Here is a 6,981-nt window from a genome sequence, read left to right on the forward strand (position 1 = left end):
TTGAACTTGTGATCAACTCATTACGCATAATGGACCAGGGGCCATGATCTCCCTGTTACTCAAAAAAAAAGGACCATGATCAACAACAGGAGAAACTTAAAATTCTAAGCTGCATTTGCCTGTCACCGTCCCTGTATGGTAATATTTCCGGTAAGGAATTGTGAATAAACATATAGAAAAATGAAGCAAAATATGAGCAAAATGCGATCAGATGGTATGGAAAAATTGTAAAATGCAGGGCATAGGATGGGATGGCGTCGACTGGGATTGATCTTCAAAGGAAAAGAATATATTCAATTGTTCACAGCAGATAGAAGAAGGGAGCAAAATGAATGAACAACGATCCAAGCAAGATAGGTTTCCGTACCAGCAAAGGGATCGGTCCAGATGGATCGAGGACTGCTTTGCTCTGGGGAAAACTGAAGGAGAGGGGGGAAAAGGTAGAGTTTAGAATGTCCCTATAATTAGCCGGCCAGGGATTGACGTCTCTATTATTAAACTGACGGAGAGGGTAAAAAAGTGGCAACGTTTAGCATGTTCCTATGACTAGCCAGCCAGTTTATCGTGTAAACTTCATTAGCTCAAATAAATTCTACGCCACTCACTCAGCACAACGCCAAGATTAGCAATGCATAAGTCCATCCCTGCTGATCTTTATGATAACAATATATAAAAAATATTGTAGATAGTACAAGATATTGCAATGCAGGCTGGTTTTTTTAGGCGCCACTAGCACAAATGCCCATGCATTGCAACGGGGAAATATACCAGTTCCTATGAACCAAGGTTGGCCAGATCGACGAACTATGTCATGTGACAGCGGTTGCTGATGACAGAATAAAAAGATGCATGATTTGAGGATCACGACGTGAAGAGAAAAATAGATGCATGTATCATTAACTTCCTGAATGAAAATTCAATGCATGGTTTGGGTAATAAGAAAGAAAATGCATTTCTTTTTGTTTATGGGTGCAAAGAAAATACATATCTAACTCTGAGCAATACCAACCATCCACAGTCCACAGTGTATCATAAACATAAACAATTAAAATAAATTCCAAATTTTCTACTTTTTATAATCAAATTCAACTTTGTGCATATGTCTTGACATAGTAATTACTAAACTTTATCAAAGTTTTTTTGAAGATTTGTAGGTGCCTATACAACAGGGAAGGATCCGCGACCAAAGAAAATACATGTCTGAATGTGAACATTATCCACAACCATATGTTTGTCCCTTGCACAGAGTTTTCCATCCCACATCCCAAATCGCTCTTGATCTTCTACTGGATGTGACTATCGAACAATTCATCTTCAAGATGCTGATTAGGACACCATTTCATGTTCAGGGTGGAAACTCTTATCTTATCCTTTATTGGTTGGGCTCAAAGGCGGCGAATTTGCATCGTTACCTTGTTGTAGTGTCTTCTTGTTTATGTGTTGATCTTCATTAGTTGGTCACGACAAGCAGGATGAAAATCAGTTTCTAGGCCATCTTCGACCGGATGTGATGATGATGGCGCGAGAAAGTTTATCCCTTCTTGAAGAGATGTTGCAACAGAAGTCGACTTAGTCGTAGATGTCTATTTCATATCTAATGGTTCGACTCATGGTTGACTTTGCTATGTACTCTACTTAATAATTAATAAAAATATTTGTGTGCATCATAATGAATGATGCAGAGGCCGAGGGTCTAATCTCCTCTAAAAAAGATTTATTGACTTGGTCGATTTAGTCCCAAGCCCCAAGCAAACATGCCCCCGTACAACCATAGTTTTAAATAGCCAGCTATAGCCTAGCTATAGCTCCGCTATAGTTGTTTGAGGGTGTTGTCGCTAAATGATTTCATGTACAATTTGCTGCTATAGCCCCGCTATAGCCCGCTATAGCCTAGCTATAGCTGTTTTTAAGGGTCGCCGCTAAATGCCATAGCCCGCCATTTAAAACATTGCCTACAACGCACGCCAGCAGCAATTCAACCGCTCGCTCGCCAAATGATCGCCAACATAATATACCGCCTCTGCTGCTGCTACCATGTGTTGCTACTGAACAAGTAAAGATATATAATTAGAAGCCTGTGCATTGCTACGACTTCTAAATCAATATAACACCATTATATATTTTTGTCTCTTCTTCTCAGTATATTTTACTTACCTTTTTGTTCCTTTTCTCCTCTTTCTTTCTTGGCAGAGTTTTTTTTGTTTTTTGAAATGGCTGAATTCCTGGGGCAGTAGTTTGTTTGTTCTTGTAATTGTTGAGCAAGAACAATCACAGTGCTACGTATTTCTCTTCTTGTGATCATACGTTCGTGTGTAATATCTCAAAGTAATTCTCTCAGAAGCCAACTATATATAGACAGCAAGTTAGCAGCAGCACACGCACAAACACACATACATCCACTTTAGCAGCTGCACACATATAGATACACACATATCCAGCAATTTTGTAGCAGTTCACATGACGCACACGTCGACACAAACCAGCGCCCCTAGGAGGCAGCTCTCCCAGCCTCCCCACACCAACCCTCACCAATATACTTCCTCCGTTCCGAATTACTTGTCTTAGATTTGTGTAGATACGGAGATATCTAGTATTAAAATAAGTCTAGATATATCCATATCTAGACAAATCCAAGACAAGTAATTTAAAACGGAGGGAGTAGTTGCAGAAAGCCCTGCGACTCCTTGCATCGCCCGTCAAGTGGTGCTCGGGCTCCACCTGCAGCAGGACTCCCTTGCCCTATCTCTCTCCATCCTTTCTCTCCGCAATGATCGTGGTTGCGGCTCCCCTACATCACTGTTCTGCGCTATCTCGCCACCGAGCCTCGTCGCATGAGCTCCCTCGCTTGCCTTCAACCTCCCGAGCCTCGGCACGTCCACTCGGCTGGCTGGCTCCTGAGCCTCGGCTTCTTCCTCTCTCGTGCGTGGCCGGCGGTGACACATACATCATGGTCGCCTTTGACCAGAGCCTCTGCACCGTCCTATGACAGCTCAGCCACATGAAGTTACGGATTCGACTCGGTAACGACCTGGTCATGCTCGCGCGGCCCTTCCGAGTCCTCTTCAAATCCCCGTCTATCCCCCATCCTGCTCATCTTCCTCACCTTGGTCGAGCTGGGTGGGTGACCTACACCGCCATCAGCATCTACCGCCTCTTCTCGTACGTTCTCAGCGCCTCACTCAACTCCAACTCTCATGTTCCTTGCCTGCGCCAAGCTGGGTGACGAACACTACCGTTGACGCCGGAAGACTCCAACCACATTTTGTTCACATGGCCGTCCACGATTTTTTTTATGGAGTTGCCTTAGGGAGGCTGTAGGTGGCGGTTGGTGCCACGACAACCTTCCCGACATGTTTAGGGAGGTCCTAAGCCTCCACTCCCATGCACGACCCGCCATGTGGGTGGTAGTGGCTGCATTTGTGTGAACGCTATGACCATCCACAATAAGTTAGTGATTGAGCATGTTATTCCTCTATGTATAACTAGCGCAATCTATAAACTGTGTGGCTTCTTACAGCTCTGGAGACCGCTTAGTAAGCAGCAATGACTCCGAGACTCCATCGATAGGATCATCTCTGTGCTCCGGTCCGTCGCCCCGCGCCTTGCTCCACCGACCCCGCTACCATCATCTGAGCCGGATTAGTTTGATTGTTCTCTATTTCGCAGGGGTTGTTGTGCTGTGCCTCCCGCTAGACTCTATTATTTTGGACCTCTTGTATTCACACCTGTTTTACTCTCTTCGAACCTAAAATTTTGTTTGAGCTCGGTGGTTGCTTTATAATATATAAACAGAGGGAAAATTCTTTTTTGTCACTGTCCGTGGGCACGCCCGGGCACGTCTTGGAACGAACAGGGTGCCAGATTTGGTAATCTTGTCTGTAGATGCTCTTGATGGTGTGCTCGGAAGGATCACTGGAAGTGGTTTTATGAGGAGAGCCTCAGGAGGAACAGCGCGCGTGTTATTATATATTGACCTAAAAAGGTCTTGCAGCCACTTATTTCTTCATCTCCCAGTCAATTTGCCGTACTCCTATATTTCAGTATTACTTTCCATAAATTTTCGGAATAGATGACGCCCGAACGTCAGATTTTTGACTCAGGCTGCAGGTGGGAGTGGGACTAAGTGGGATTAGCCATAGTAAAAATAAATGTGGACGCTGCTTTCTTTCAAGATACTCTAGATGGAGCCACTGGGGCTGTAGCCCGGGATGATAAAGGACAGTTCATTGCCGCTGCAACCTGGGTATTGCCTTATGCCAGTAGTTCGGAGTCTGCAGAGGTAACAGCTATCAAGCACGGGCTATATCTAGCTGCTCGAATTGGATGTAGTGTTGTGATCATTGAGTCTGATTCTAGCTCCGCGGTTGAGGCAATTCAACAGCAGGATGATTATAATGGCACGGAGGTTGCAACCATATCAGAATGCAATCAGCTAAGACTACAGTTCTCAAAAGTGTCCTATTCTCATTGCTTCCGGGAGGCAAATGAAGTGGCTGATTGTTTAGCTAGTCATTCCTATAGCACTAGATCCTCTAGTTTTTGGGAAGATTAATCCCCAGACTTTATTTCTCACATACTTGTAAGTGACATGACTATCATTTGAGAATAAAGTCTTATTCCTGTCAAAAAAAAGTGGGATTAGCCATCCCATCCCACTTAAACTGTTCTAATGGGCTCCCATTGGACAAGAAGAAAATTAGGTGGGCTAGCTCTATTAGCCCATTGGAGTCCCACTTCATCCCGTCGCCAATCGCAGTGATCAGCAACAACTTCTCGTCTTCTAAAAAAAAGCAACAGCTTCTCGGTGCCAATGGCAGCCACGATCTTCCTCGCAACAGTTTCGGCGCCGTTGCTAGTGTAGGCCTACCCAGTCTCGTCGGCGGCCACGATGGCGATGACTGGGATGTGGCCGAACGCGATGATCGGGTGGAGCACGGAGGGGTGTACGCGCGTCACCTCGCCGACGAACCCGTGGGCTGCGGTGTCGGGGGAGGGGCGCACGGTGTGGAGGTGCACGTCCTTGCCACAGAGGCCGACAGCGGTGGCACCAGCGAGGCTGATGAGGGAGACGAGCTGCTTTGTTAATGTTGACCTTGCTGACCAGCACCATCTCGACGACCCTCCATGGTGAGAGCGTCGGTGACGTGGAGGCCGTTGCGGAGCTGCGGCTCGACGCCGATGTGCTACAGTCAGGAGTTGATCTCTGGACCGCTGCCACGCACGAGCCTTTTGATTTTCGGCCGGAAAAAACGGATTTCGGTCATCTCGGCCTGGGGCGGAAAATATCTTTAGACCGAAATTGATCAAATTTGATAAATTTTGGTCAACTTTAAATCAAATTGCAGTCAAATTTTAGCCGAAAATTTTGAAAATGACCGAATTTCGGCCATCTCAGCCTAGAGCGGAAAAAAGCTCAAACCGAAAATCAAAACACAGAGCACGGGGCGCAGGCTGACGCATGCAGCTCGGCGACGTCATAGCCGTGCCGCCGTACTTCACCACCACCGTCTTGCTCTTGAACTGCTGGATGAAGGCGAGTGCCTCCGGCAGGGCGCGTTCATGCAGTTCAGCACCGCGGCCGCCGGATGGGAGGAGTACGCACGCCGCGCTGGCGCAGCGTTAGGGAGGAGGCGAGACGCATTGTAGCTGTTGTATCCAGATGTCTTGCGCTTGTATTCTTTAGTGGGATCCCACCTTCACCCGCTTAATCGATGTGGGCTACACAATATTTCTCACCAATTCATAGTGGGATCAGGTGGACTGAGGTGGGTTGCCCACGGGCAGTCCCACCTGCAGCCTGATTTTTGACGTTTTCAGGCCGAACGGGTACTGCGCATAGGCGGCGATAATTAAGCCGATCGGGAAACTGCCTGGCTATCATGGAGCTGCGATCGAGGCGGTTCATCGCCTCCGGCGAAGCGCGCCGCCGCGCCAGGCTGGGCTTCACTCCCTCCGAGCCGGACCACATCAGCGCCCTCCCCGACGAGCTGCCGCGCCTCGGCTGCGTCACCACCGCCGCGCGCACCAGCGTCCTCGCCCACCTCCTAGATCTGGCCTTCCCCGACGCCCCGTTCCACTCCCTCGGGAAGGCGCTCGACGCCCTCGGTCGCAAGGACACGGCCGTCTCCTCCTTCGACATCCGCGTCGCCGACCAGCCCAGATCCACCCGCGGAGTCAGCTCGCTGCTGCGCGCCGCCGCGTGGTTCTTGCCGGTGGAGCTCGCCGTCGCCGTTCCATCGGGCGTCGGGAACCAGTACCATCCCGTCGACCTGCCGTGCTTCGGCTCCGAACGCACCACCACGCTGTCCCTTCTCATGGACACAACTTCCGTCGAGCTCAGCGTGCCGCCGTCCGACGCCATGGAGGCAGCCGGCGTCGGCAAGTGCCTATTCCCCGCCCTCACGGCGCCCGACCTCTGCGGCTACTACATCGAAGACGGCCTTGCCACCCTTCCCCCCCACTGCCCGCGCCTGCGAGTGCTCCGGTACGCCGCCCAGTACCATCCCGACTACGAGGACTACGCCATCACCGTCCACTCGTCGACGGCTCGACGCTGCACGAGCTCGTAGTGGAGGAAAGCGGGATCAATTTTGTACGCCGCATTGACATCGCGGCGCCCGCGCTCGAGCACCTCACCGTGTCCGTACTGGCGCCGATGGCGGAGAAGGTCTCGTAGCGCTGCCGGTATGGTGGCGGCTGGTTTACAGGGTTTGGTTGTTGGGAAATTGAGAAGGTGAGCTTATTCTCGCCGTCACCACCGCCGGCCCCGACGGCAGAGATAGAGCGACCTACGCTGCTGCGCATTGATGCTTGAAAAGTCAGTCCGATCAGTCAATTCACCCACCTCTGTCTTCTTTCTCATTACGTGCGAAGACCATCTTAATTACCGGATTCATGAATTTGCAATGATGCAAAAGTTTGTTCGTTTTTTGCAGGGATCGGGGAATGACTGGTTATTTACAGCCGACGATTACCCAGCCG

The 6,981-nt window shown here is 49.3% G+C and overlaps 1 pseudogene; it reads right to left on the reverse strand.

Moving 5' to 3' along the window:
* Window positions 1–4,656: 4,656 nt before the first annotated feature.
* LOC125519436 lies at window positions 4,657–5,744 on the reverse strand (annotated as a pseudogene).
* Window positions 5,745–6,981: the final 1,237 nt, after the last annotated feature.

The sequence above is a fragment of the Triticum urartu genome, chromosome 7 (genome assembly GCF_003073215.2).
Source record: "Triticum urartu cultivar G1812 chromosome 7, Tu2.1, whole genome shotgun sequence".
Taxonomy (NCBI): Eukaryota; Viridiplantae; Streptophyta; class Magnoliopsida; order Poales; family Poaceae; genus Triticum; species Triticum urartu.